General features: G+C 41.2%; 1 protein-coding gene across 1 annotated transcript in view; it reads left to right on the top strand.

The window, feature by feature from the left end:
- Positions 1–12,107, top strand: part of LOC142350936 (uncharacterized) — a 129,172-nt gene that overhangs the window by 108,020 nt on the left and 9,045 nt on the right. The gene's annotated exons all lie outside the window — the stretch shown is intronic.

The raw sequence follows: 12,107 nt of genomic DNA, 5'->3' as shown, positions 1-12,107 counted from the left end.
CAGACGAAAAACTGATCCCATTTCGTGTCTCAAAAAACCCGATTGTGAATTCAGTGTCGATTTACTTCTTCTAAGCGACTGAACGATGCATCACTACGTCCTGATCAGAAATTTGAAGAGCTTAGTTCATAAAATGCGGAGAACAGTTGCTCGAAATGATAATCATCTGTGCAGGAACTGTTTTCATGTCTGTAGTTCAAAAGCAAGATACGAAAAACACATATCTTGTTGTCAAGAGAAGAAGCCAGCTATTGTGCAAATTCCAGCTGAGAACAAAAACTCCTTCACCTTTAGAAAACTACAAGCTCGCTGGTTTGCGCCAAAATTTGGTTTTTTGATCTCGAGTCAATCATTGAACCATTCATGAGTTGTAGAAACGACCCACAGTTCTCCGATACAAGAGCTAATGAAATGCACAAACCATGCAGCTATGCCTTGCTGTTCATTGCACAAGGTCAAGAAGAACCATTTCATTTTGAAGGTGAACGAGGTGCTGGAGTAATGCTGCAATTTGTGAAGTTGCTCGAGAGGATGGCCAAGACAATATATGTCAAGAAACAACAAAACAGATACTTTGATTGCATACCGACAATCGCAAGAACTAACGTTGGATTTGCGAATCTCAATTAGATCAATCGATTGAAAACCCAAAAGTGCTAAACCATTGTCACTTCACGGGTGAGTTTCTTGGCTGGGCTCATAATGAATGTTACATCAACCGGAAACTTTTGAACTTCACGCCAGTATTAGCGCATAATCGAAACCGAGTTACAATAGTCCAAACCACAGATGAAAAATATAGCACTCGAAATTGGAGTTTTCATAAAAATGCGGTTAGACAAAAACAAAAAGGAACAACCAGTATACGAAAACATAAAACTGCTGGACTCTTTTCGGTTCATGCCTTCATCTCTTGACTCATTGGCTAAAAATCTGCCAGCCGAAGCTTTCAAGTTGTTGGTGCAGCACTTCAGTGAATGGCCAGAAAGTGTTGTCGACTAGTTGAAGCAAAAAAGCTTCTTCCCTAACAGCTACATTGTCAACTTCGACAAACTGGAGGAGTCCAAGCTGCCTCCGCATTCTCTGTGGACCAACAGTTTACATCAGTTTGAAGTTAACGCAACACAAGAAGAATACGGGCACGCAGTAGAACTATTTAAAATTTTTGAATGTAGTACTGTCGGTGAATACTACGACATTTATCCGCAAACAGACATTTTTCTGTTAGCAGCAATTGTAGTCTGCTTCCGAAAGATTTGTTACGAAACATATGGTTTGGACTGCTGCCAATACTATACTGCAGCAAATCTATCCGGCGACGCAATGCTGAAAACTTGCAAAGCCCCCATAGAGTTGATAACCGGCGCGAGTACCTAGACATGGTAGAAAATCTGATCCGCGGAGGGATCAGTTCCGTTTACAGTAAAAGATTGGCAGTAGCCAACAATAAATATCTTGATAATTTTGATGCAGAGATTCCGTCAACCTTCATTATAATGATCGACGCAAACAATCTTTATGGCGGAGTGATGGAAAAATTTTGCTTACCACTTAACGATTTTGATTATTTCGATCAGGTATGGGATTCAGAAATTGAACCTGACATAATCAACAAAATTCTAGAGACTGCAGATGACAGTGAGTTTGGCTACATCGTAGAAGTAGACCTGGAATATCCCGACGATCTTCACAATCTACACTCTGAATCTACACTCTTAGCAGCAACAAAGGACACAATTGATGCATACTGGCTGAGTGACTACCAACGGGAACTCCTTGAGCAGATGCAAGTGAACGCTCCTCCTTCGAATAAAAAACTTATTCAAACTCTATTTCCAAAAAAAGTATACTCTGTATTATCAGACACTCAAGTTGTACGTTGAACTAGGGCTGAAAGTAACCAAAGTTCATCGAGCACTTGCATTCAATCAGTCCAAATGGCTGGCGTCATACGTTCAGCTAAACACTCAAAAGCGGAAGGAAGCTCACAACAAATTTGAAGAGAATTTCTATAAGCTCATGGTAAACAGCGCTTTTGGGAAAACATGTGAAGGTAAACGCAACCGGATTAAAGTCAAGATGGTACGTGATGAACAAGAAGCCTTAAAATGGACTAGTGGACCTGAGTTGAAAACTTTTCATATCCTTGCTGATGATTTGGCTACAGTAAGTCTCAACCAGACGAAAATTTTATGGGACAAACCTACAATTGTTGGAGCGTGTATCCTAGACCTCTCAAACAAATTCATGTATGAGTTCCACTACAAAACAATGAAACAAAACTTTGAGTGCAAACTGCTTTATTCTGACACGGTGAAAACAGAGGACTTTTATGCAGATATAGAATCAAAACAATTGAAACAGCTGTTTGACTTCTCCAGCATTCCAAAGAACCATCCACAATACGATGGAAGCAATGCAAAAGTGACGCTCAAGTTCAAGGATGAAATGGCTGGTCGCACAGTTTCTGAATTTGTAGGTCTCAAGTCCCAGCTCTACTCGATCAAACTTTCCGAAGGTAAATATTTCTTTCTATACTCACCAATTTTTCTTTTGCATGTATTACGAAGAGAAGACGTGAGAAGACGTAATCGATGGTTCAAACTTTTTATTATGTCAGTTTCTGTTGTCCCGAGGCTACAGGTGAAATCAGGTGTTCAATCTCTGTTAAAAACTTTTACAGGTGATACGAAGCAGTCAACTAAAGTGGTCACCAGAGACGCGCGGCAGAGACTGACTCATGAATTGTACAAGCAGGTTCTGATGGGTGGAGAAACAGTACGCATGCTAAATACAACAATTGCATCAAGCAAACTCCAGTCGATGACAGTTGTCACCAATAAAAAATCGTTGTCTGGATACAACGACAAGCGTTATATTTGCCAGGACAAATTAACAACGCTACCATCCGGACATAAGCAATTGCTAGATGAAATGTTTGCCCAACAGATTACTTGCAATCCAGAGTGGGGTTCAAGCGATGAGAGTGACAACGGAGTCCTGGCAGAGTCTTCCATGGAACAGAGCTCACCGCCTACTCAGTACACTCCACAAACAGAGTTGCAGGAGTTCTGGTCTCCGCTTGACCCAGGTCTCAACCAACGATCATACAGCGATGATGTACTTGAAGAAGACCTGATTGACTTTGAATTGTTGAGCGAGCAAGACGATTTCGATCACGACAGGTGCTTATTTATCGACGATGAAGCTGAGGAATCAAATCGAAGTAACAGTTTTCTCGACATTTGCTCTACTTCAGAAGTGTTCTCCCTCGAAAACCCTCCTGATGCGCCAAGAAAAAAACAAAAGTGTAGGTCAGACTCAAATCTAGATCAGAACAGCTTCCTCAATAATACCCCAAAAGTATTTTTGACAACCAAGAAAAAGTTTGAATTTGTCTCCAGTGATGACAGTGATATCCCTCAGAAACTCAGGAAGCAGTCAGTAATTGACTTGGACTCTGATAGTGATACTCTATAAACTTACAATTCTATCTACCCTTTATGACAATCATAAATGTGGTACTGTGGTTGTCTCCCTTTGGGTTGATCCAGCATTCCGTAAATAAAAAAAACTTAACTTCACTTCCCAGTGAAACCTTTTTTTTCACAACACGACACTATGCGAACCATTACACAGTGAGATATGAATGAATAAGTTTTTCTACCCCCGATACCCCTTTTGAGAAACGCTAAGTATTGATTAGATAGGCTGCAGGGGGACCAGGTCTGAATGAATAAGTTTTTTTTACCCCCTATACCCCTTTTGAGAAACACTAAGTATCGATTAGGGAGGCTGGAGGGGGGACCAGGTATGAATGAATAGTTTTGTTTTACCCCTATACCCCCTTTGAGAAATGCTAAGCATCAATTAGGTAGGCTGCGGGGGACCAGGTGAGAATGAATAAGGTTTTTTACCCCCATACCCCTTTTGAGAAACGCTAAGTATCGATTAGATAGGCTGCAGGGGGACAGGTATGAATGAATCAGATTTTTACCCCCTATACCCATTTTGAGAAACGCTAAGTATCAATTGGGTAGGCTGCAGTGGGACCAGATATGAATGAATAAGTTTTTTTTACCCCTAAACCCCTTTTGAGAAACGCTAAGTATCGATTAGATAGGCTGCAGGGGGACCAGGTATGAATGAATAAGTTTTTTTACCCCTAAACCTCTTTTGAGAAACGCTAAGTATCGATTAGATAGGCTGCAGGGTGACGAGGTATGATTGAATAAGTTTTTCGTACCCCCTATAACCCTTTTGAGAAACGCTAAGTATCGGTTAGGTAGGCTGCAGGGGGACCAGGTATGAATGACTAAGTTTTTTGTACCCCCTATACCCCTTTTGAGAAACACTAAGTATCGATTAGGTAGTGTGGAGGGGGACCAGGTATGAAGGAACAAGTTTTTTTTAACCTCTATACCCCTTTTGAGAAACACTAAGTATCGATTAGGTAGGCTGGAGGGGGGACCAGGTATGAATGAAAAAGTTTTTAACCCTTTACCCCTTTTGAGAAATGCTAGGTATCAATTAGGTAGGCTGCAGGGGGACCAGGTATGAATGAATAAGTTTTTTTACCCCCTAAACCCCTTTTGGGGAAACGCTAAGTATCGATTAGGTAGGCTGCAGGGGGACCAGGTATGAATGAGTAAGTGTTTTTTATCCCCTATACCCCTTTTGAGAAACGCTAAGTATCGATTAGGTAGGCTGCAGGGGAATGGACGAATAAGTTTTACACCGTAAAAGATAAGCGCGAAAAAAGTAAGAGTTGAGAATCAGGAGAAAAGCGTTTTTTCCTCGTTGTCATGGTATAGAGACGCGAAAAGCACAAGTTCATAGTTACCTCCGTAGATCATCTGTGTTGATTGTAGCAATCTGTCATAATCTACCCTACAACTGATTTAAGTGTCTAAGTGAGCTCAGTGAGTGTTTGCGAATGGTGGTGCGTGTTAAAGGTTTGTGAACTGGTGTCGTCTAATTTTCGCAATAGGGTTTCTCTAAACCAGCAAGGTCCCCTTCCTGATCATTGGGGTTGCCAAAGTCAAGAAGGCAAAGATTTTACTGGCGTCAAGCGAGTACAGTTCCTGCTACTCTTTAGACTGTTTATTTCAATATACGTTTCTCCGGACAAGACTTTATAATAAAGTCCCCAAAATCTAGAAGTCATGAACAATTAATTGTACAAATAAGAGCAGCATCTAATGAAGTGGAAAGAATAATTCCTTCCGAAGAGATTGGAAAAAGTTTAAAAAAGGTTGCCGTGAAAAAGATAGAAAGTTTTAACAGAACTAACCATAGCATCGTTTTCTTTCACCACTTGCTCCCAGCTTCTGCTCCCATACCCATCCTGCTCCCTACTTGCTCTCAGCTTTACTCTCCGTTCTGCTCTAGCCTCGCTCCCAATTTTTGATCCACCGCCCTGCTTCCTCCTCGCTCTCCGTCATGCTCTCCCTGGATTGCTCTCCGCTTCGCTCAGCCTTCTGCTTCCCACACTGCTCAAGGACGTAGCTTAAGACCCAATACACAAGTTACTTTTTACTAATACTTCATATGTACAAATTAAAACTCGCTTAGGTAACCAGCAGGTAGCTTAGGATCCAATACACACGTTACTTTTCTCCAATACTCTTTATATGTACAAGTTAAAACTCGCTTAGGTTGCCAGCAGGTAGCTTAGGATCCAATGCACAAGTTATTTTTCACCAATATCTTTTATATGTTTAAGTTAAAACTCGCTTAGGTAAGCAGCAGGTAGCTTACGATCCAATAGATGCGTTACTTTTCAACAATACTCTTAATATGTACAAGTTAATACTCCCTTAGTTAACCAGCAGGTAGCTTAGGATCCAATGCACAAGTTATTTTTCATCAATACTCTTCATATGTTCAAGTTACAAATCGCTTAGGTAACCAGCATGTAGCTTAGGATCCAAAACACAAGTTATTTTTCACCAATACGTTTTATTTATACAATTTAAAACTCGCTTAGGTAACCAGCAGGTAGCTTACAATCCAATACACAAGTTATTTTGTCACCAATACTCTTTATATGTTCAAGTTAAAAATTGCTTAGGTAACAAGCAGGTAGCTTAGGATCCAATGCACACGTTACTTTTCACCAATACTCTTCATATGTGCAAGTTAAAACTCGCTTAGGTAACCAGCAGGTAGGTTAGGATCCAATACAAAAGTCATTTTTGAACAATACTCTTTATATATACAAGTTAAAACTCGCTTATGTAACCAGCAGGTAGCTTAGGATCCATTACACACGTTACTTTTCACCAATACTCTTCATATGTACATGTTAAAACTCGCTTAGGTAACCAGAAGGTAGCTTGGGATCCAATGCACAAGTTATTTTTCCCCAATACTCTTCATATGTACAAGTGAAAATCACTTAGGTAACCAGCAGGTAGCTTAGGTCCAATACACAAGTTATTTTTGACCAATAGTTTTTATATATGCAAGTGAAAACTCGCTTAGGTAACCAGCAGGCAGCTTAGGATCCAATACACAAGTTATTTTTGCCCAAAACTCTTTATATGTACAAGTTAAAACTCGCTTAGGTAACCAGCAGGTAGCTTAGGATCCAATACACACGTTACTTTTCTCCAATACTCTTTATATGTACAAGTTAAAACTCGCTTAGGTAACCAGAAGGTAGCTTGGGATCCAATGCACAAGTTATTTTTCCCCAATACTCTTCATATGTACAAGTGAAAATCACTTAGGTAACCAGCAGGTAGCTTAGGTCCAATACACAAGTTATTTTTGACCAATAGTCTTTATTTGTACAAGTGAAAACTCGCTTGGCTAACCAGCAGGTGGCTTAGGATTCACTACACAAGTTATTTTTCACCAATACTCTTAATGTGTACAAGTTAAAACTCGCTTGGGTAACCAGCAGGTAGCTTAGGATCCAATACACAAGTTATTTTTTACTAATACTCTTCATATGTACAAATTAAAAATCTTTTAGGTAGCCAGCAGGTAGCTTAGGATCCAATGCACAAGTTATTTTTCATCAATACTCTTCATATGTACAAGTTACAAATCGCTCGGGTAACCAGCAGGTAGCTTACGATCCAATACACTAGTTTTTTATTACTCTTCATATGTAAAAGTTAAAAATCGCTTAGGTAGCCAGCAGGTAGCTTAAGATCCAATGCACAAGTTATTTTTCATCATTACTCTTCATATCTACAAGTTACAAATCGCTTAGCTAACCAGCAGGTAGCTTAGGATCCAATACACAAGTTATTTTTCACCAATACTCTTTATATGTACAAGTTAAAGCTCGCTTGGGTAACCATCAAGTAGCTTAGGATCCAATACACAAGTTGGTTTTTACTAATACTCTTCATATGTACAAGTTAAAAATCGCTTAGGTAGCCAGCAGGTAGCTTAGGATCCAATGCACAAGTTATTTTTCATCAATACTCTTTTTATGTACAAGTTAAAACTCGCTTAGTTAACCACCAGGTAGCTTAGGATCCAAAGCACGAGTTATTTTTTACCAAATCCCTTTATGTTTTAAAATTGAAACTCGATTAGGGGCCACATTGTTAGCCTAGGTATCAGTACAGACGTTTTTAACCAATGCTAGTTACTGATAAAAGTCAAAACTCGTACCACTTGGGTAGCTCAGGTCTAAATATCAATTCGAGCTTCAATATGTTTTTTTAACTGAAGTCTTTGTTAAGTCACAGTCAAGGGTATGTCCGATATGACAGACAAAAGAGTCCATAAGTCTACAACTCTCATTAACAAGGCTTCATCGAAATCAGCAATATATTTTTGTCTATATTTTCTTGCAATTCAACTGCTTCTTTAGAGCCTGTCGTGCCCTGATGGCGGCTTTCCTGTCAGGTGTGTAATTCTGCGTACCGCTTGTTTGTACGTTTTCTTTCCCTGCTGTCACTCTTTCACTGTTTCTAGCCGATGCAGTGTAAAACAATTCATTCAAAACTCTGGCTTGATCTAGTTTGAGGGCATCTGCATTATAATAAATTCGTGACTGCTTGTTCATCGTTGTCGAATACACACACTTAGCGCACATAGAGTTCTAATTCACTGGGGTCTCTGGTTGTGCGTGTGTGGCTCTCATAACTTGGACCTCGGGGTTCGTTTCTTTTGCGGGGCTGTGTTCCTGAAAAAGCAAACACAGCCGTTCAATCAGAGCTACATGTCGCCCAAGTTCGCAATTTTTAAATCATAGAATAACACCAAGTATTATCATGCATAAGAGCTATAGTGAACCAGAGTAAAAAGACAACCAATTAAAAAGTCCGAAACAATGCTAAATATTAACACAAAGGCTCTTAATTTATTAGATTTATTGAAGTATAAAAACAATAAGACTGCTGACTCAATTTTATTTCAGAGTTACCTTCCACAAACGCGTGAAGCGCATTTTCAGAGGCTGGCGAACTTCAACGTTGCTTCCCGGCTCGTCAACTGTTGTCAGATCAACGACGGTGTAGTCCAAGTTGCTTCTTCTTTTCAGTTTCTTCGGTTTGTCAACAACTTGCAAGTGTCTCGGGGTGCAGTCCACGAGAACATTTGATTGGTAGCTAAGGCTGTGTTTGTCAGAAAAACCCGTTTATATCACCGACAGCTGGGAGAAAAACGAGTCCTTTGCCTTACATGATTTGTACATTGATCATTCATCCAAGTTTGACACTAAATTTAACTTCACATCGTAACCCAAAATTCTACCAGGAAAACTGTATGCCAAATAGTTCCATCACTTCATTGTATAAACGTTCTCGAAACAATGACTTGTGGATAGGATCACTATCTGCTAAAATCGATTGAAATAGTATTGGTAACTTACCCAAAACATTCTCGGGCTGATGGAGTTCCAATTTCTTTTCGTCCGAACTCATTGTGTTCAATGCGATATCCTCCCGATAAACTTAAACTAGAGATGAAATGAATAGAGTCTTTTGTCAGATGGAGGGTCAGACACAACTTTACTGAGAGTACTTGGGTTGGGAGAATAAATAAATAAAGCGACTGGTTTGGTATCGCAAGTAAATATACAACCATGAGTGGAATTGAAAAGTAAACAAAAGTAAATCTAGTTCACGCGGGTAAACTAGACCAAGAAAATGAACTAAATATCTCAGGTGGTAGAATGATTATAAAACCGAAAAATATAAAAGTCATTAAGATGTAAAGTAAGCTTTTACAATTATATGAGGAACTTATATATTTAAATTCGGAAAAGTGATTTCTCGGTCAAGAAATCAAAATGTCCCCCCCGTAGTAGTCACTACACAGCTATGTATAATACTCACACACACACACACACACGCACACACACACACACACACACACACACGCACACGCACACACACACTCTTAAACTCTTAAACAGTTGTCAAAACCAGTTAGAGCTGCTGAAAAAAGACACCGAAGTGGTTGAACACATTCATTGAACTACCAACAGGACGATTCTTTGCAACTTGATCAATGGCCAAACTAGTAGTGTATAATATGTGCTCTTCAGCCACTTCCTAACGAAAAGTGTCTGAATAGCACATATTAAACACTTGTCTCTAATAAAAATACTTTGATTTTTACGTTATTTATGCGATTTTTAGAGATTATGAACTTGAAAAAAAATGACTTAATTTAAGTGATTTCTAACTTGAATACATACAATGCTCAAGTATATGCTGAAAAGTATACACTTACACAAACTAGAAAAAGAAAACAGAGGAAAAAGATTAGAAGATGATAAATTCAAAAACGGCAATTATATCATGGTATGACAGAAGAGTTATTTGATCCAGTAACTAAAACTATGATACCACCATCAACCACTTCATTAACATTACTACTAACGCTAATGATCTTTTTAGTTAAAACCAATGCATGAAATGTAAAATCAGCAACAGCAGCGCGAGTATAGATCCGGCATATGACTCCCTCTCAAACTGGACAGTCGCGAACACCATAGCTGGGGCCCGAACCAAATGTCCGAAAGAAACGACGCTAGATGTCCTTAGGAACCCTAAGGGAGACATCTATTTATACACTGATGGTTCTGCATCACATGGTAACGAAAATGGAGGGTACGCAGTTGTTGTAACCAAAGGCGACCAGGCCAGCCCCGATGTCATTGCCAAACTACGAAAGAGAGGCCGAGTCATCACGTCATCATTTGACGAAGAGAAGGCGGCAATGCTGACAGCAGTCTCCTGGCTAACGTGCAACCAACAGCGCGGAACAACAGCTGTCATCTGTACAGACAGTCAATCACTCTGCACTGCTCTCTGGAAAAGAAACAATAGCACAGCTGGAATTCGTTCCTACCTGGACAGCCACCACTCCAAAGTCATCATCCAATGGATACCAGGGCATTCAGATGTCGCAAGGAATGAACTAGCAGACTCCGAGTCCAGAAAGGCAGCTGCCACGACTATCTCAGAAGCCGAACCGACGTCCCTTCGAGCCGCATTGAGCTGCATCAGAAAACTTTCAAGGACCTCGAGCCCTGCCACCATCGTGCCAAACTCACCTACAAAGAATACAACTTCAAGGCAGAAGCCAAAAAGATCACGAGCAAAAAGGACGCTGTCCTACTAGCACAGCTCCGCAGGGGACACTGCAAACTACTGAAGGCATATACCAATCTGTTGGAACCCACGGTCGACCCATCGTGTCCCTTGTGCACATCAGAGCCTCAGACCCTCGAACACTGGCTGGATTGCCCAGCCACGGCCAAAGATCGACTTGAAATTTTTGGCACATGCCAAACCAGACTGGAATTGCTGACTGAGGCACCCGACGGCGCAGTGGCGCCCGCCAGACGAACTCTGGGCGCCTAAACCACACACACACACACACACACACACACACACACACACACACACACACACACACACACACACACACACACACACAAACACACACACACACACACGCACACGCACACGCACACGCACACGCACACGCACACGCACACGCACACGCACACGCACACGCACACGCACACGCACACGCACACGCACACGCACACGCACACGCACACGCACACGCACACGCACACGCACACGCACACGCACACGCACACGCACACGCACACGCACACGCACACGCACACGCACACGCACACGCACACGCACACGCACACGCACACGCACACGCACACGCACACGCACACGCACACGCACACGCACACGCACACGCACACGCACACGCACACGCACACGCACACGCACACGCACACGCACACGCACACGCACACACACACACACACACACACACACACACACACACACACACACACAACAGCAGCACTAAATTTAAGATAAAGTTGTATTGGTTGTGGTCCTATATGGTCACAAAATCCTGTAAAAATTGCCGGCACTTAAAAATTGTGCCACAATTAGTTTCTGTTTTTTTTTCTGTTCTTTCAGTTCCCCCTTACTCACCCTCAGCTCACCCTCCTCCAGCTGGCTCCAGCTCGCACCCGTCGTCGCACCAGCCCTCCCAATCCTACGCCTCCAATTCACCTACTCCACTGACACCCACACCACTAACCCCACCATCAACTAAATTCTGTGTCTTTTTGTAGATATTTTTTACGACATTCAAGGTTTTTGGCAGTCTGTGGCTGTATTTAATTGCTCTCAAACGAAGCGTTTGTAGTGTTTATATTAGTCTTGTGGTCCTCTTTACGCGTTTTTGCTTGACCGAGTTTTCGTCTGAACCATTTGGCTTTTCGGCCTCAAAAAGCGGATAACAAGTGGCGCTAAGAAGGCTCCCCAAAGCTAGCATCGCTAGCCTCTGCTTTGTACTACTGACGTCAACCAGTCGCCGGTCGCTGACAGCAAATCGATTGACGTTTGTAATAAATTCAAGATTTTTGGAAACAATTAGGCGAAAGTCAATCGAAATACACGGTTCTTCAAAATGAATGCTTTATAATGAAAAGGAAAAATGTCCCTAAAATGGTCTTGTCACGGAAATGAATTACTGAATTACTGATGCATATGAAATACGTTTTTTATGACTGCTATACTTTAAAACCCTACGGAATATCCAGGAAAATGAGTTTTGCAAGTTGTGGAGGGAAAGTTTTGAAGATTATA

This window comes from Convolutriloba macropyga, chromosome 12 (genome assembly GCF_964194025.1).
Source record: "Convolutriloba macropyga chromosome 12, txConMacr16.3, whole genome shotgun sequence".
Lineage (NCBI taxonomy): Eukaryota > Metazoa > Xenacoelomorpha > Acoela > Convolutidae > Convolutriloba > Convolutriloba macropyga.
The sequence above is the reverse complement of the archived record's forward strand: the minus strand, read 5'-3'. Positions and strand labels throughout refer to the sequence as shown.